Below are 19239 nucleotides of genomic sequence, written 5' to 3' on the forward strand. Positions count from 1 at the left end.
AGGGTGTGGGGGAAGGGGGGGGGCAGATATAACATGCAGAGAGAGTTAGATTTGGGTGGGGTGTGTTCAAACTGAAATCTAAGTTGCAGTGTAAAAATAAAGCAGCCAGTAATTACCCTGCACAGAAACAGAATAACCCACCCAAATCTAACTCTCTCTGCAAATGTTGTATCTGCCACACCTGCAGTGCACATGGGCCCTCATTCCGAGTTGTTCGCTCGCTAGCTACTTTTAGCAGAAATGCAAACGCAAAGCCGCCGCCCTCTGGGAGTGTATCTTAGCATAGCAGAATTGCTAACGAAAGATTAGCAATTCTGCTATTAAGTATTTCCTTGCAGTTTCTGAGTAGCTCCAGACCTACTCCTAGATTGCGATCACCTCAGTCCGTTTAGTTCCTGGTTTGACGTCACAAACACGCCCTGCGTTCGGCCAGCCACTCCTCCGTTTCTCCAGCCACTCCTGCGTTTTTACCTAGCACGCCTGCGTTTTTTAGCACACTCCCTGAAAACGGCCAGTTTCCGCCCAGAAACACCCACTTCCTGTCAATCACACTACGATCAGCAGAGCGATTGAAAAGCTTAGTTTGCCCGTGAGTAAAATAGCATAGTTTTGTGTAAAATTGCTTAGTGCGTGCGCCCTGCGGTGCATACGCATGCGCAGAACTGCCAGATTTAGCCTATTAGCAATTCTGCTAAAAATAGCAGCGAGCGAACAACTCGGAATGAGGGCCATGGTTTTGTCCATTAGCTAACAAATTTGCTGCTGCGATCAGGTCTGAATTAAGCCCCATGTTAAATGTGTACATGCACAGCAAATCATGACTAAGTAAAAACCACAGGGCAGGCTTGCCTCTGTGGTATTGTCTATTGGAATCAAATAAAAAGAAGGCATGTGAGCCATGTGTGTGTGTATAATTTTTAATATGAAGGTTAATATGAAGGACTGCACTTTTGATGATATCAGTATGCTGGACTTCACTAACAGGATTTAGGGCTCATTTATCAAGCCTTGGAGAGTGATAAATAGCACGGTGATAAAGTACCAGCCAATCATCTCCTAACTGTCATGTTACAGACTGGGTTTGAAAAATGACAGTTAGGAACTGATTGGTTGGCACTTTATCACCGTGCTATTCATCACTCTCCAAGGCTTAGTAAATCTGGGCATTAGTCTTTTTAAAGAATTTTGAGAATTAAACATCTTGCCTTTAAGACGACTGTATCTGCATCCTGTGACCACCAGAATAGCGCAAAATGCCATTCCATTCTCCGCTTGTTCTAGATTGAGCCCAGTGTCCCCAAGCTTAACCTCTCTGCCATCTACCGTGCATGGACTAAACCATAGTATGGGTTCAGTGAGAAATTAGCCAACACCAACCAGGAGGTGCTGAAGCAGCGTATCAACACATACCCAGAAGCAGGTGGTTCCAGGTGCCGAAGGTAGGAGCCTGGACAAAGTGGTTCCAGGTGCCAGTGTTGGAGGTAGGAGCCTGGAAGAAGTGGTTCCAAGTGCCAGTGTTGGAGGTAGGAGCCTGGCAAAAGTGGTTACAGGTGCCAGTGTTGGAGGTATGAGCCTGGAAGAAGTGGTTCCAGGTGCTAGTTTTGTCGCAAGGGAATTGGTATAAAGTCACAGATGAAGCATAGCAATGCATGGTGAGTGTCACTCATTTTGGACCTGTCTTTTGCCTGTTTAATCTGGATTATGTACTTTTTCCTCAACTTTCTTACTTTTCCCTTCACTGTGTTACATTTTCCCCAATTTTGCATCTTAAAGTTAAACACAATGTCGATATTTATGGAGCTGAGCGACAATTGGCCGATTGCACATGTGTTAGTTGTACTGTGCATGTGGTAAAGTGCCTTTGTGATGCCTCTTGCAATGAGGATTATTTGCGAAGTGACTAAGGGTGTGTATACACGGTGAGATTCTTGCTATGTCCGATTTTCACTTGTGATTTCCCTTGAGCTCCCCGGAGCCCAGCACCACCGATTTTGACTAACTTTTCTTGAGATATGGACGAACTAGATAGTACACCGATCTAGCAAGGATTGACTTGCCTGCACAGTCTATCTTTTCTTGCGATGCTGACCTGGCGGGACCGCGCATCGGGATCGAATTGGGATCGCAAGGTGACTTTCACCTTGCGATCTGCACTATATAGTCTAAATCGAAAGAAAATATCTCACCGTGTGTACACACCCTGACAGTCAGGGATCGTCTGGGGGAGGTAACGGAGAGTGTAGGCAAAAATGAAGGCTTGTTGCGACTAGAGATGAGCGGGTTCGGTTCCTCGGAATCCGAACCCGCCCGAACTTCAGCTTTTTTTACACGGATCCGAGCGACTCGGATCTTCCCGCCTTGCTCGGTTAACCCGAGCGCGCCCGAAGGTCATCATGACGCTGTCGGATTCTCGCGAGGCTCGGATTCTATCGCGAGACTCGGATTCTATATAAGGAGCCGCGCGTCGCCGCCATTTTCACACGTGCATTGAGATTGATAGGGAGAGGACGTGGCTGGCGTCCTCTCCGTTTAGAATAGATTAGAGAGACACTTGATTTACTAATTTTGGGGAGCATTAGGAGTACTCAGTACAGTGCAGAGTTTTGCTGATAGTGACCAGTGACCACCAGTTTTATTTATAATCCGTTCTCTGCCTGAAAAAAGCGATACACAGCACACAGTGACTCAGTCACATACCATATCTGTGTGCACTGCTCAGGCTCAGGCCAGTGTGCTGCATCATCTATTATCTATATATAATATTATATATATCTGTCTGACTGCTCAGCTCACACAGCTTATAATTGTGGGGGAGACTGGGGAGCACTACTGCAGTGCCAGTTATAGGTTATAGCAGGAGCCAGGAGTACATAATATATTATATAGTGAGTGACCACCAGACACACAGTGCAGTTTATTTAATATATCCGTTCTCTGCCTGAAAAAAGCGATACACACAGTGACTCAGTCAGTCACATACCATATCTGTGTGCACTGCTCAGGCTCAGGCCAGTGTGCTGCATCATCTATATATATTATATATCTGTCTGACTGCTCAGCTCACACAGCTTATAATTGTGGGGGAGACTGGGGAGCACTACTGCAGTGCCAGTTATAGGTTATAGCAGGAGCCAGGAGTACATAATATTATATTAAAATTAAACAGTGCACACTTTTGCTGCAGGAGTGCCACTGCCAGTGTGACTAGTGACCAGTGACCTGACCACCAGTATATATAATATTAGTAGTATACTATCTCTTTATCAACCAGTCTATATTAGCAGCAGACACAGTACAGTGCGGTAGTTCACGGCTGTGGCTACCTCTGTGTCGGCACTCGGCAGCCCGTCCATAATTGTATATACCACCTAACCGTGGTTTTTTTTTCTTTCTTTATACATACATACTAGTTACGAGTATACTATCTCTTTATCAACCAGTCTATATATTAGCAGCAGACACAGTACAGTGCGGTAGTTCACGGCTGTGGCTACCTCTGTGTCGGCACTCGGCAGCCCGTCCATAATTGTATATACCACCTAACCGTGGTTTTTTTTTTCTTTCTTTATACATACATACTAGTTACGAGTACTATCTCTTTATCAACCAGTCTATATATTAGCAGCAGACACAGTACAGTGCGGTAGTTCACGGCTGTGGCTACCTCTGTGTCGGCACTCGGCAGCCCGTCCATAATTGTATATACCACCTAACCGTGGTTTTTTTTTCTTTCTTTATACATACATACTAGTTACGAGTATACTATCTCTTTATCAACCAGTCTATATATTAGCAGCAGACACAGTACAGTGCGGTAGTTCACGGCTGTGGCTACCTCTGTGTCGGCACTCGGCAGCCCGTCCATAATTGTATATACCACCTAACCGTGGTTTTTTTTTCTTTCTTTATACATACATACTAGTTACGAGTATACTATCTCTTTATCAACCAGTCTATATATTAGCAGCAGACACAGTACAGTGCGGTAGTTCACGGCTGTGGCTACCTCTGTGTCGGCACTCGGCAGCCCGTCCATAATTGTATATACCACCTAACCGTGGTTTTTTTTTCTTTCTTTATACATACATACTAGTTACGAGTATACTATCTCTTTATCAACCAGTCTATATATTAGCAGCAGACACAGTACAGTGCGGTAGTTCACGGCTGTGGCTACCTCTGTGTCGGCACTCGGCAGCCCGTCCATAATTGTATATACCACCTAACCGTGGTTTTTTTTTCTTTCTTTATACATACATACTAGTTACGAGTATACTATCTCTTTATCAACCAGTCTATATATTAGCAGCAGACACAGTACAGTGCGGTAGTTCACGGCTGTGGCTACCTCTGTGTCGGCACTCGGCAGCCCGTCCATAATTGTATATACCACCTAACCGTGGTTTTTTTTTCTTTCTTTATACATACATACTAGTTACGAGTATACTATCTCTTTATCAACCAGTCTATATATTAGCAGCAGACACAGTACAGTGCGGTAGTTCACGGCTGTGGCTACCTCTGTGTCGGCACTCGGCAGCCCGTCCATAATTGTATATACCACCTAACCGTGGTTTTTTTTTCTTTCTTTATACATACATACTAGTTACGAGTATACTATCTCTTTATCAACCAGTCTATATATTAGCAGCAGACACAGTACAGTGCGGTAGTTCACGGCTGTGGCTACCTCTGTGTCGGCACTCGGCAGCCCGTCCATAATTGTATATACCACCTAACCGTGGTTTTTTTTTTCTTTCTTTATACATACATACTAGTTACGAGTATACTATCTCTTTATCAACCAGTCTATATATTAGCAGCAGACACAGTACAGTGCGGTAGTTCACGGCTGTGGCTACCTCTGTGTCGGCACTCGGCAGCCCGTCCATAATTGTATATACCACCTAACCGTGGTTTTTTTTTCTTTCTTTATACATACATACTAGTTACGAGTATACTATCTCTTTATCAACCAGTCTATATATTAGCAGCAGACACAGTACAGTGCGGTAGTTCACGGCTGTGGCTACCTCTGTGTCGGCACTCGGCAGCCCGTCCATAATTGTATATACCACCTAACCGTGGTTTTTTTTTCTTTCTTTATACATACATACTAGTTACGAGTATACTATCTCTTTATCAACCAGTCTATATATTAGCAGCAGACACAGTACAGTGCGGTAGTTCACGGCTGTGGCTACCTCTGTGTCGGCACTCGGCAGCCCGTCCATAATTGTATATACCACCTAACCGTGGTTTTTTTTTCTTTCTTTATACATACATACTAGTTACGAGTATACTATCTCTTTATCAACCAGTCTATATATTAGCAGCAGACACAGTACAGTGCGGTAGTTCACGGCTGTGGCTACCTCTGTGTCGGCACTCGGCAGCCCGTCCATAATTGTATACTAGTATCCAATCCATCCATCTCCATTGTTTACCTGAGGTGCCTTTTAGTTGTGCCTATTAAAATATGGAGAACAAAAATGTTGAGGTTCCAAAATTAGGGAAAGATCAAGATCCACTTCCACCTCGTGCTGAAGCTGCTGCCACTAGTCATGGCCGAGACGATGAAATGCCAGCAACGTCGTCTGCCAAGGCCGATGCCCAATGTCATAGTACAGAGCATGTCAAATCCAAAACACCAAATATCAGTAAAAAAAGGACTCCAAAACCTAAAATAAAATTGTCGGAGGAGAAGCGTAAACTTGCCAATATGCCATTTACCACACGGAGTGGCAAGGAACGGCTGAGGCCCTGGCCTATGTTCATGGCTAGTGGTTCAGCTTCACATGAGGATGGAAGCACTCAGCCTCTCGCTAGAAAAATGAAAAGACTCAAGCTGGCAAAAGCAGCACAGCAAAGAACTGTGCATTCTTCGAAATCCCAAATCCACAAGGAGAGTCCAATTGTGTCGGTTGCGATGCCTGACCTTCCCAACACTGGACGTGAAGAGCATGCGCCTTCCACCATTTGCACGCCCCCTGCAAGTGCTGGAAGGAGCACCCGCAGTCCAGTTCCTGATAGTCAGATTGAAGATGTCAGTGTTGAAGTACACCAGGATGAGGAGGATATGGGTGTTGCTGGCGCTGGGGAGGAAATTGACCAGGAGGATTCTGATGGTGAGGTGGTTTGTTTAAGTCAGGCACCCGGGGAGACACCTGTTGTCCGTGGGAGGAATATGGCCGTTGACATGCCAGGTGAAAATACCAAAAAAATCAGCTCTTCGGTGTGGAGGTATTCCACCAGAAATGCGGACAACAGGTGTCAAGCCGTGTGTTCCCTTTGTCAAGCTGTAATAAGTAGGGGTAAGGACGTTAACCACCTCGGAACATCCTCCCTTATACGTCACCTGCAGCGCATTCATAATAAGTCAGTGACAAGTTCAAAAACTTTGGGTGACAGCGGAAGCAGTCCACTGACCAGTAAATCCCTTCCTCTTGTAACCAAGCTCACGCAAACCACCCCACCAACTCCCTCAGTGTCAATTTCCTCCTTCCCCAGGAATGCCAATAGTCCTGCAGGCCATGTCACTGGCAATTCTGACGAGTCCTCTCCTGCCTGGGATTCCTCCGATGCATCCTTGCGTGTAACGCCTACTGCTGCTGGCGCTGCTGTTGTTGCCGCTGGGAGTCGATGGTCATCCCAGAGGGGAAGTCGTAAGCCCACTTGTACTACTTCCAGTAAGCAATTGACTGTTCAACAGTCCTTTGCGAGGAAGATGAAATATCACAGCAGTCATCCTTCTGCAAAGCGGATAACTGAGGCCTTGGCATCCTGGGTGGTGAGAAACGTGGTTCCGGTATCCATCATTACTGCAGAGCCAACTAGAGACTTGTTGGAGGTACTGTGTCCCCGGTACCAAATACCATCTAGGTTCCATTTCTCTAGGCAGGCGATACCGAAAATGTACACAGACCTCAGAAAAAGAGTCACCAGTGTCCTAAAAAATGCAGCTGTACCCAATGTCCACTTAACCACGGACATGTGGACAAGTGGAGCAGGGCAGGGTCAGGACTATATGACTGTGACAGCCCACTGGGTAGATGTATGGACTCCCGCCGCAAGAACAGCAGCGGCGGCACCAGTAGCAGCATCTCGCAAATGCCAACTCTTTCCTAGGCAGGCTACGCTTTGTATCACCGCTTTCCAGAATACGCACACAGCTGAAAACCTCTTACGGCAACTGAGGAAGATCATCGCGGAATGGCTTACCCCAATTGGACTCTCCTGTGGATTTGTGGCATCGGACAACGCCAGCAATATTGTGTGTGCATTAAATATGGGCAAATTCCAGCACGTCCCATGTTTTGCACATACCTTGAATTTGGTGGTGCAGAATTTTTTTAAAAACGACAGGGGCGTGCAAGAGATGCTGTCGGTGGCCAGAAAAATTGCGGGACACTTTCGGCGTACAGGCACCACGTACAGAAGACTGGAGCACCACCAAAAACTACTGAACCTGCCCTGCCATCATCTGAAGCAAGAAGTGGTAACGAGGTGGAATTCAACCCTCTATATGCTTCAGAGGTTGGAGGAGCAGCAAAAGGCCATTCAAGCCTATACAATTGAGCACGATATAGTAGGTGGAATGCACCTGTCTCAAGTGCAGTGGAGAATGATTTCAACGTTGTGCAAGGTTCTGATGCCCTTTGAACTTGCCACACGTGAAGTCAGTTCAGACACTGCCAGCCTGAGTCAGGTCATTCCCCTCATCAGGCTTTTGCAGAAGAAGCTGGAGGCATTGAAGAAGGAGCTAAAAGGGAGCGATTCCGCTAGGCATGTGGGACTTGTGGATGCAGCCCTTAATTCGCTTAACAAGGATTCACGGGTGGTCAATCTGTTGAAATCAGAGCACTACATTTTGGCCACCGTGCTCGATCCTAGATTTAAAGCCTACCTTGGATCTCTCTTTCCGGCAGACACAGGTCTGCTGGGGTTGAAAGACCTGCTGGTGACAAAATTGTCAAGTCAAGCGGAACGCGACCTGTCAACATCTCCTCCTTCACATTCTCCCGCAACTGGGGGTGCGAGGAAAAGGCTCAGAATTCCGAGCCCACCCGCTGGCGGTGATGCAGGGCAGTCTGGAGCGACTGCTGATGCTGACATCTGGTCCGGACTGAAGGACCTGACAACGATTACGGACATGTCGTCTACTGTCACTGCATATGATTCTCTCAACATTGATAGAATGGTGGAGGATTATATGAGTGACCGCATCCAAGTAGGCACGTCACACAGTCCGTACTTATACTGGCAGGAAAAAGAGGCAATTTGGAGGCCCTTGCACAAACTGGCTTTATTCTACCTAAGTTGCCCTCCCACAAGTGTGTACTCCGAAAGAGTGTTTAGTGCCGCCGCTCACCTTGTCAGCAATCGGCGTACGAGGTTACATCCAGAAAATGTGGAGAAGATGATGTTCATTAAAATGAATTATAATCAATTCCTCCGCGGAGACATTGACCAGCAGCAATTGCCTCCACAAAGTACACAGGGAGCTGAGATGGTGGATTCCAGTGGGGACGAATTGATAATCTGTGAGGAGGGGGATGTACACGGTGATATATCGGAGGGTGAAGATGAGGTGGACATCTTGCCTCTGTAGAGCCAGTTTGTGCAAGGAGAGATTAATTGCTTCTTTTTTGGGGGGGGTCCAAACCAACCCGTCATATCAGTCACAGTCGTGTGGCAGACCCTGTCACTGAAATGATGGGTTGGTTAAAGTGTGCATGTCCTGTTTTGTTTATACAACATAAGGGTGGGTGGGAGGGCCCAAGGACAATTCCATCTTGCACCTCTTTTTTCTTTTCTTTTTCTTTGCATCATGTGCTGATTGGGGAGGGTTTTTTGGAAGGGACATCCTGCGTGACACTGCAGTGCCACTCCTAGATGGGCCCGGTGTTTGTGTCGGCCACTAGGGTCGCTTATCTTACTCACACAGCGACCTCGGTGCAAATTTTAGGACTAAAAATAATATTGTGAGGTGTGAGGTATTCAGAATAGACTGAAAATGAGTGTAAATTATGGTTTTTGAGGTTAATAATACTTTGGGATCAAAATGACCCCCAAATTCTATGATTTAAGCTGTTTTTTAGTGTTTTTTGAAAAAAACACCCGAATCCAAAACACACCCGAATCCGACAAAAAAAATTCGGTGAGGTTTTGCCAAAACGCGTTCGAACCCAAAACACGGCCGCGGAACCGAACCCAAAACCAAAACACAAAACCCGAAAAATTTCAGGCGCTCATCTCTAGTTGCGACTGCTTTTGGGGTATATGTCAGTCTACAACTGTAATCCTGTACTCAAAGTACATGGCGTCAGCGTCTCAATTCCAGAGGCCATACTTTGTACGCAGTAGCCACTGGTGGGCGTCTCTGTAGATATCCAGGTGTTTGTACCATTTGCATATTTTCGCACATCTGCTGCGTAAGCGTACAACTCGGAATCCGGCCCTTAGCTCACTTATATTGTACTGGGAATTTAGGATTAGTGTTTTGGGGCAGCTAAGTAGTGAAGCCTGACACAGGCCTATTTGGCATGATTTGAGGACAGGCCTATATGGACACATCTGTAGGTCAGTGGTATCTCACCTACATTACATGTTTAATATATGTCAGAAGTTCAAGCAAGGTATTAGAAAGATGGTATGTTGTGGCATACTGTAACTTTAAGTTGCTTTAACCATACAATGACATCTTCTATCAACATTTATTTTATTTATTTATTAGCAGTTTCTTATATAGCGCAGCATATTCCGTTGCGCTTTACAATTAGATGGTGTCATTATTTTGAAGAACAGTATCCTGAAGAACTAGGGAGCCTATTTACTAAGCCTGGGATGGAGATAAAGTGGATGGAGATAAAGTGCCAGCCAATCAGCTCCTAACGGTATCCGGACTCCAGGTCGACAGCACAAAGGTCGACACACCTTAGGTCGACGCCAATTGGTCGACACACCTTAGGTCGACATGGACAAAAGGTCGACAGGAACAAGGTCGACATGAGTTTTTCACGATTTTTTTCTTTTTTTGAACCTTTTCATACTTAACGATCTACGTGGACTACGATTGGAACAGTAAAGTGTGCCGAGCGAAGCAGTAGCGGAGCGAAGGCACCATGTCTGAAGCATGGCGAGCGAAGCGAGCCATGCGAGGGGACGCGGTGCACTAATTGGGGTTCCCGGTCACTCTACGAAGAAAACGACACCAAAAAAACATAAAAAACTCATGTCGACCTTTTTCCATGTCGACCTTGTTCCTGTCGACCTTTTGTCCATGTCGACCTTTTGTCCATGTCGACCTAAGGTGTGTCGACCAATTGGCATCGACCTAAGGTGTGTCGACCTTTGTGCTGTCGACCTGGAGTCCCAGACCCGCTCCTAACTGCCACATCACAGGCTGTGTTTGAAAAATGACAGTTATGAGCTGATTGGCTGGTGCTGTATCTCCGTCCACTTTATCTCCATGCAAGGCTTAGTATATAGACCCCTAACATCTTTAATTAAAGGAGTTTTCCACATTCAGATAACTTTCATTGACTGTAAAGACTCGCAATATAGAAAACTTCTATATATTTTATATGTTCATTTTATTTTTTTATTTTTTTTTTGTTTGTGATTGGCTGTAGCCTAAAATATAGGTGATAAGAATTTGTACTATAGGCTGCTGACTGCTATTGTTAACGATCTAACATGCAGACAACAGGTGGACCGCAGGTGGAACGCATTATCCGGAAGCCAGAAGTACCGAACCTGGAAGTTGGAAGTTGGTCCATGAGCGTCCCCCCGGTCTCCACAAGCCGCCGCACAGTGTGCTTTCTGTGTGAGCCGACTCAGCCCGCTGCCCAGCTGTCTCAACGTGCTCCCTGTCTATCCTGACTCAGCCGGCTGCCAAGCGTGCATTCTGCATGTGCAGATACAGCTCTCCTCTCCCGTATACAGCGTTGGGCATACAAAATCAGAAGGAGCAGTCAGGAGACGCACAGGGGCGTGCATCACAACTAAGTAGGAGCGCTCCTTACTATCTATATCCAAATGGCAGGGGGAAGTATACTCTCACCAAATATCTGATTATAAATTAAGAACTTTATTCCTGCTAACTATTATTTGCACGTGCATGCTAATCAATCCAGCATAAAAAAAAATGAACTAATTAGTAACTGCTAAATTGCATGCGGAGCTTTAGTAACACCTATATGCTTCCCTGTTGTGTAACTGCTATATGCAAAATTGTTATATGCAAAATTTTATGTGTGTTTTATTAGCTATTTAACCTTGTTTTTTAATAAACCGTGAATTTAATTGTATCAAATCAGCAGCTGAAAACGATTTTTTTGTGTGCCTTCATTATATTCGTATTTACATAGAACACTGCGGCTGTGGCTTATCTATGTTATTTATAGAGGGAATATAAAAAAGGAGTATATATTTAGGGTATATTTACTAAAGTGCAGGATTTTAGACGTGAAGATGTTGCAACCAATCAGATTCTACTTATTATTATTATTATTATTATTATTATTATTATTTAACACCTTCCAGGAGATAATGGCTAGAACCTGATTGGTTGTTATAAACACCATCTCTACTTTTAAAAACCCGCACTTTAGTAAATATGCCCTTTAGTCTCACCTCCCTGACTCAAAGTGACAAACTTGCTGTCTCATCTTAGCCGCCAGGTGCTGACATTACAGCAGAATCCAGAATGGGTTAAAATTTAGAAGAAATATACAGTAACAAGCTTGTTGCAGAAACGTCTATACAATTGCTGCACTGGGACATTCAGAGCTAGGAGCTATGATGGTCAAGAGGAATTACCGATGCCTTTAAGAAAAAAACTGCTCAATGATGTCAAAAAGACACACAAGCTGCATCATTGATGAATACTGCATTTTCTAATCTGGTTTACACCATCCATCCATTTCTGTACAAGATGAAACAATTCCTATACGCTATACCTAGATGCTATTTATCTATACCTAGATGCTATATACCTATATACTATACCTAGATCCCCCTCATATTTCGACCAAGTTCCGTTCCTACGACTAGGTCGTCAAACAAATTGGTTGTTAAGCGAGGAGCCTATACTTAATACAGGTTTTATTTATTCTGAATAAACAAAATGTTTAAATTTCAACTTGATGAGTTTGTTTTACTTTGCATAACTCTTACATAATGTACAGTATTACAGAACATAAAAATACAATAATTGAAAATTATTAAAGTGTTGTTTCCAGCTGGACAGAGAACTTGAGTCCAAGTGGTTGTTAAACAGGTAGGTTGTTAAGTGAGGAGCATCTGTACTGTGCTGCATTTTCATAGGTAAACACAAAGGGGTCTGATTCCGAATTGCAAGCAATGCTGATATCCATGTAAATGGTCACAAGCACAAAAGTTGCATCTCACGGTGTGAATGCACAGAGTTGCAGTTGCGATGTGGTTGGACATGTGCCCTGATGCGCAAAGTACCGATGTTGTGTATGTTCAGAACCCGTTCTGCGCATGTGTGAACGGGTCCTGTAACACAGAATGCAGGGACGGCAGCAGTTTGTCAATGCCATTTGGGGTCGGGGAGGGGGCGTGGTGAAAATGGGGGTGTGGGGCCGCCGGTTAGGGGGAGGGAAGAGGCCAGGGATCTCCGTCGCTGCACAGAGATCCCTGGCCACTGCAACAGGCTGCTTGCACGTCCCCATGGGTGCCGCAAGCCGCCCGATGGTGCCTGGGAAGATCCAATACCGCATCCTTGGACGCAGTTCAGATAAGTAATGCAGCAGGATGCGTGACGCCCCCTGCTGCATTACCATATTAGAATTATTGCTACTGCTTCTATGTAAGCAGCAACAATAGCACCTCCAACCACATCTGAATGAAGGCCAGCGAGTATGGCCAATTGCATGCTCCTGCGGATTGTATAAGACATCTTCTGGTTGGCCATGCTGCACGGACAAACAGAAGATATTGTGTACGATGTGGTGCCGTTAAATGAAGGACGGAAGGCGATATAGCTCCGTCATTCATAGAATTGCACAGTGTGTATCGCTTGGTCTGGAACAAAGGGAATTTGTCCCGATCATCGCGCCAAAGGCCATCGTTCTGATGAAAACCAGGGCTAAAGAGGCTGGAACAGTGTGCGCCATATGCTTTCAGAAATGCAGAATTATCACTTGCATACATACATGAGACTTAAATAAGCCACCATAATTGTGCAAAGGAGCCTGGGAAAGCCATTTCATCTTCCATACTATGAGAAATACAATATATTATTTTTTTTAAATCAACACTTTTAAATACTTTATATTTTAATGCCTAAATGCCATTATCGTATTTACACTCCCACTAATGGACGAAAGTCTCGATTTATTGCTCGCAATTTGAGCTATTAACTATGAATATAATCAGGCGACATAGTAAACACAGATCTTTCTGTACATTTCCTGTCTGAACTTGTGAATACAGGACAAAAATACTTTTAATTGGTTTTCTGAGAACAATGAAAGTAAATCCACCTTTGCTAAATCTGAACGAGTAACAGGACGCAAGTGAGCTGTAAATTAATAAATCACTTATAAAAGCATGTTTTTACTTTTGTAAAATGCTGTGTTATTTTTGGCACAGATACAGAAACGTAAAACAGTTTGATAAATTATAACGTATTGGTCATTTGCCCGGGTTTGAATACTTGACGTGAAAATAAAAGATAAAAGAAAACAAAGACGAGTTTGATCAATGTAAATGAAGCCCTGACGGTCACAGGGTCTAATTCAGAGATGTACGCACACCCCATGGTTTACATACATCTGTGATGTTTTTACCTGAAGGATCTGCGCCGCATACCGCAAAGTATCGAGGTTTGGTACATTGTACATTCGCCGGACCCGTACTGCTCATGTGCGATGGCGGACGCAGGACAGCATCAGACTGTCAGTGATTGACAGGCTGATGACGTGTGCGGGTGGAGAGGGGGCGGTAACACTATGTCCAAATTAGAGGACTTCAAAAGTTGGGAGGAGGGGGATGTCACTTGTTGCTAGGGAAAGCAGTCAGGATCCCGGTTGTCGGGAGCTCAGCAGTCAGAATCCCGACGCCGGAATCCCGACCCTATTCTGAATGCCGACACCAGCATCCAAAATGGGTGCACCATCCCGGAGCCGGAATCCCGACAGCCGGAATGCCGAACGAAGACACACCGTGGCGCTGGAGATGTAAGATGCGGGAAGGATGGGGGGGGAGGTTAGGTTTAGGCTGCGTTCCGGGGGGTTAGGGTTAGGCTGCGGGTAGGGGGTGGGGGTTTAAGGGCCAGGCACCCCCTCAGAGGGTTAGGGTTAAGCTGCGGGGGTTGAGGGTTTGGTTTAGGCACCGGGGACAGGGGAGTTAGGTTTAGGCACCTCTGGGGGGTGGTTAGGGTTAGACAACAAGGGGGGAGGTTAGGCTGCGGGTAGGGAGGGTTAGGGGGATGGGGAGATGGGAGAACACCCCTTACTCACCCCTGTCAGCAGGGGCGGACTGGCCACAGGAACCACAGGGAAGATTCACCAGCGGGATCCCGGCATCGGTATTCGGAGTGCCTGGATCCCGTGCGACAGGATTTCATATTAATCCCGTTGCTAGTGATTTCATATTCTGCAGTTAGGCTTCCCGTATGACTGCTGCCTCCATTGTGTAGGTGACCGGTACACTTTAAGGATGACAGGACAGGTCATGGTCTGTGGTGGGTTATGGAAATTAAAACATCCACAAGCAGCAAAAAAAATAAAAAATACGAAATGCAATAAAGCTTTCTTTCTATGCAATGACTAAACTGTACAAATATGCAGGGCTATTGCTTTCATCACTGTGAAAGGAAGGCTAACACTTGACAGCCAGTGTAAACGGACATGTAGCGTGGATTCTTTCAAAGAGCAGAACTTTATAGGAAAAGAAAGCATTATATTAGGACAGCCCGGGACACAGGCAGCTCAGATGCCTCCTCTCAGGCAGCTGAGAATGCCTCCTAACTTTCATCACTCAATTTCCTCATTAACCCTATCGGAGAAAACTACAGTTTTGGCATTTTTGGCAACCAATTAACTACTTTATCTATATAGCAGCTGATCAGTGCGTAAGGCGCCAGCTGTGTCTAAGAAGGTACAAATGTACGCTGGGTCATTCCTCAGGCTCACCCATTCCTGACATCCTCCAAAATACAGAGCCAGTGAACTGTGTAAGGTTATAACAAGGACAGTCCCAGGGTAGGAGTGCAGGATGTTCCCATCTACTCTCCTCAATTGCTGTAACTTTACTCTTCTATTATAAGAATAGAAAATAATCTGTTTAAGTCTCGTAGCGTAGATTTATCAAGCCTTCAATAGAGGAATAATGGAGAAGTTGCTCAAAGCAACAGTTTTGTTTAATTAATATGGTTAGAAAGGGTTCAAACGTAAAAACCAAACAGCGTTTTCATTCGTCAATGTAACATCTTGAATCTTGGTAACATAAAAAATAAGATTTTACTTACCGATAAATCTATTTCTCGTAGTCCGTAGTGGATGCTGGGGACTCCGTCAGGACCATGGGGAATAGCGGCTCCGCAGGAGACAGGGCACAAAACTAAAGCTTTAGGATCAGGTGGTGTGTACTGGCTCCTCCCCCTATGACCCTCCTCCAAGCCTCAGTTAGGATACTGTGCCCGGACGAGGAAGGAAGGATATTGAATCCCGGGTAAGACTCATACCAGCCACACCAATCACACCGTATAACTTGTGATCTAAACCCAGTTAACAGTATGACAAACGTAGGAGCCTCTGAACAGACGGCTCACAACAAATAACAACCCGATTTTTTTGTAACAATAACTATGTACAAGTATTGCAGACAATCCGCACTTGGGATGGGCGCCCAGCATCCACTACGGACTACGAGAAATAGATTTATCGGTAAGTAAAATCTTATTTTCTCTGACGTCCTAAGTGGATGCTGGGGACTCCGTCAGGACCATGGGGATTATACCAAAGCTCCCAAACGGGCGGGAGAGTGCGGATGACTCTGCAGCACCGAATGAGAGAACTCCAGGTCCTCTTTAGCCAGGGTATCAAATTTGTAGAATTTTACAAACGTGTTCTCCCCCGACCACGTAGCTGCTCGGCAGAGTTGTAATGCCGAGACCCCTCGGGCAGCCGCCCAGGATGAGCCCACCTTCCTTGTGGAATGGGCCTTGACAGATTTAGGCTGTGGCAGGCCTGCCACAGAATGTGCAAGTTGAATTGTGCTACAAATCCAACGAGCAATCGTCTGCTTAGAAGCAGGAGCACCCAGCTTGTTGGGTGCATACAGTATAAACAGCGAGTCAGATTTTCTGACTCCAGCCGTCCTTGAAATGTATATTTTCAATGCCCTGACAACGTCCAGCAACTTGGAATCTTCCAAATCGCTAGTAGCCGCAGGCACCACAATAGGCTGGTTTAGGTGAAACGCTGACACCACCTTAGGCAGAAAATGAGGACGCGTCCCCAGTTCTGCCCTGTCCGAATGGAAAATCAGATATGGGCTCTTATACGATAAAGCCGCCAATTCTGATACTCTCCTGGCTGAAGCCAGGGCCAGTAGCATGGTTACTTTCCATGTAAGATATTTCAAATCCACCGATTTGAGTGGCTCAAACCAATGGGATTTGAGAAAATCCAAAACTACATTCAGGTCCCACGGAGCCACTGGGGGCACAACCGGGGGCTGTATATGTAGTACTCCTTTTACAAAAGTCTGGACTTCAGGAACTGAAGCCAATTCTTTCTGGAAGAAAATCGACAGGGCCGAAATTTGAACCTTAATGGACCCCAATTTGAGGCCCATAGACAATCCTGTTTGCAGGAAATGTAGGAATCGACCCAGTTGAAATTCCTCCGTGGGGGCCTTCCTGGCCTCACACCACGCAACATATTTTCTCCAAATGCGGTGATAATGTTGTGCAGTCACCTCCTTCCTGGCTTTAACCAGTGTAGGAATGACCTCTTCTGGAATGCCTTTTTCCTTTAGAATTCGGCGTTCAACCGCCATGCCGTCAAACGCAGCCGCGGTAAGTCTTGGAATAGACACGGTCCCTGCTGAAGCAGGTCCCGTCTTAGAGGTAGAGGCCACGGATTTTCCGTGAGCATCTCCTGAAGTTCCGGGTACCAAGTTCTTCTTGGCCAATCCGGAGCCACGAGTATCGTTCTTACTCCCCTTTGCCGTATAATTCTCAGTACTTTGGGTATGAGAGGCAGAGGAGGAAATACATACACTGACTGGTACACCCACGGTGTTACCAGAGCGTCCACAGCTATTGCCTGAGGGTCTCTTGACCTGGCGCAATACCTGTCCAGTTTTTTGTTGAGGCGAGACGCCATCATATCCACCTTTGGTTTTTCCCAACGGTTCACAATCATGTGGAAGACTTCTGGATGAAGTCCCCACTCTCCCGGGTGTAGATCGTGTCTGCTGAGGAAGTCTGCTTCCCAGTTGTCTACTCCCGGAATGAACACTGCTGACAGTGCTATCACATGATCTTCCGCCCAGCGAAGAATATTTGCAGCTTCTGCCATTGCTCTCCTGCTTCTTGTGCCGCCCTGTCTGTTTACGTGGGCGACTGCCGTGATGTTGTCCGACTGGATCAACACCGGCTGACCCTGAAGCAGGGGTTTTGCCAGGCTTAGAGCATTGTAAATTGCTCTTAGCTCCAGTATATTTATATGAAGAGACATCTCCAGGCTTGACCATACTCCCTGGAAGTTTCTTCCCTGTGTGACCGCTCCCCAGCCTCTCAGACTGGCATCCGTGGTCACCAGGACCCAGTCCTGTATGCCGAATCTGCGGCCCTCTAACAGATGAGCACTCTGCAACCACCACAGAAGAGACACCCTTGTCCGTGGCGATAAGGTTATCCGCTGATGCATCTGCAGATGCGATCCGGACCATTTGTCCAGCAGATCCCACTGAAAAGTTTGTGCGTGGAATCTGCCGAATGGAATTGCTTCGTAAGAAGCCACCATCTTTCCCAGGACTCTTGTGCATTGATGCACAGACACTTTTCCTGGTTTTAGGAGGTTCCTGACAAGTTCGGATAACTCCTTGGCTTTCTCCTCCGGAAGAAACACCTTTTTCTGAACCATGTCCAGAATCATTCCCAGGAACAGCAGACGTGTTGTCGGGGTCAACTGAGATTTTGTAAAATTCAGAATCCACCCGTGTTGTTGCAGCACTACTTGGGTTAGTGCTACTCCGTCCTCCAGCTGTTCTCTGGACCTTGCCCTTATCAGGAGATCGTCCAAGTAAGGGATAATTAATACGCCTCTTCTTCGCAGAAGAATCATCATTTCGGCCATTACCTTGGTAAAGACCCGAGGTGCCGTGGACAATCCAAACGGCAGCGTCTGAAACTGATAATGACAGTTTTGCACCACGAACCTGAGGTACCCTTGATGTGAAGGGCAAATTGGGACATGCAGGTAAGCATCCTTTATGTCCAGGGACACCATAAAGTCCCCTTCTTCCAGATTCGCTATCACTGCTCTGAGTGATTCCATCTTGAACTTGAATTTTTGTATGTACAGGTTCAAAGATTTCAGATTTAGAATAGGTCTTACCGAGCCGTCCGGCTTCGGTACCACAAATAGCGTGGAGTAATACCCCTTTCCCTGTTGTAGGAGGGGTACCTTGACTATCACCTGCTGAGAAAACAGCTTGTGAATGGCTTCCAATACCGTCGCCCTGTCTGAGGGAGACGTTGGCAAAGCAGACTTTAGGAACCGGCGAGGGGGAGACTTCTCGAATTCCAACCTGTAACCCTGAGATACTACCTGCAGGATCCAAGGGTCCACCTGTGAGCAAGCCCACTGTGCGCTGAAATTCCTGAGTCGACCCCTAACCGCTCCTGAGTCCGCTTGTACAGCCCCAGCGTCATGCTGAGGGCTTTGCAGAACCCTGGGAGGGCTTCTGTTCCTGGGCAGGGGCTGCTTGCTGCCCTCTCTTACCCCTTCCTCTGCCCCGGGGCAGATATGACTGTCCTTTTGCCCTCTTGTTCTTATAGGACCGAAAGGACTGCGGCTGAAAAGACGGTGTCTTTTTCTGTTGGGAGGGGGTCTGAGGTAAAAAGGTGGATTTTCCGGCAGTTGCCGTGGCCACCAGATCCTACGCCAAATAATTCCTCCCCTTTATACGGCAATACTTCCATATGTCGTTTGGAATCCGCATCACCTGACCACTGTCGCGTCCATAAACTTC

At 46.1% G+C, this 19239-nt stretch overlaps 1 protein-coding gene across 4 annotated transcripts in view; it reads right to left on the bottom strand.

Annotated features, from left to right (window-relative positions):
- The window catches only part of TSPAN9 (tetraspanin 9), a 704002-nt gene that overhangs the window by 586438 nt on the left and 98325 nt on the right, over positions 1-19239 (bottom strand). Inside the window, exon 1 of one of the 4 annotated variants that reach the window (XM_063928464.1) lies at positions 10759-10902. The exons of the other annotated variants lie outside the window; for them this stretch is intronic. The gene's annotated coding sequence lies outside the window, so the exon portion shown is untranslated. Of the gene's footprint in view, positions 1-10758; positions 10903-19239 lie in introns of those variants that run through there. 4 annotated transcript variants of the gene reach the window in all.

This window comes from Pseudophryne corroboree, chromosome 6, assembly GCF_028390025.1.
Source record: "Pseudophryne corroboree isolate aPseCor3 chromosome 6, aPseCor3.hap2, whole genome shotgun sequence".
Lineage (NCBI taxonomy): Eukaryota > Metazoa > Chordata > Amphibia > Anura > Myobatrachidae > Pseudophryne > Pseudophryne corroboree.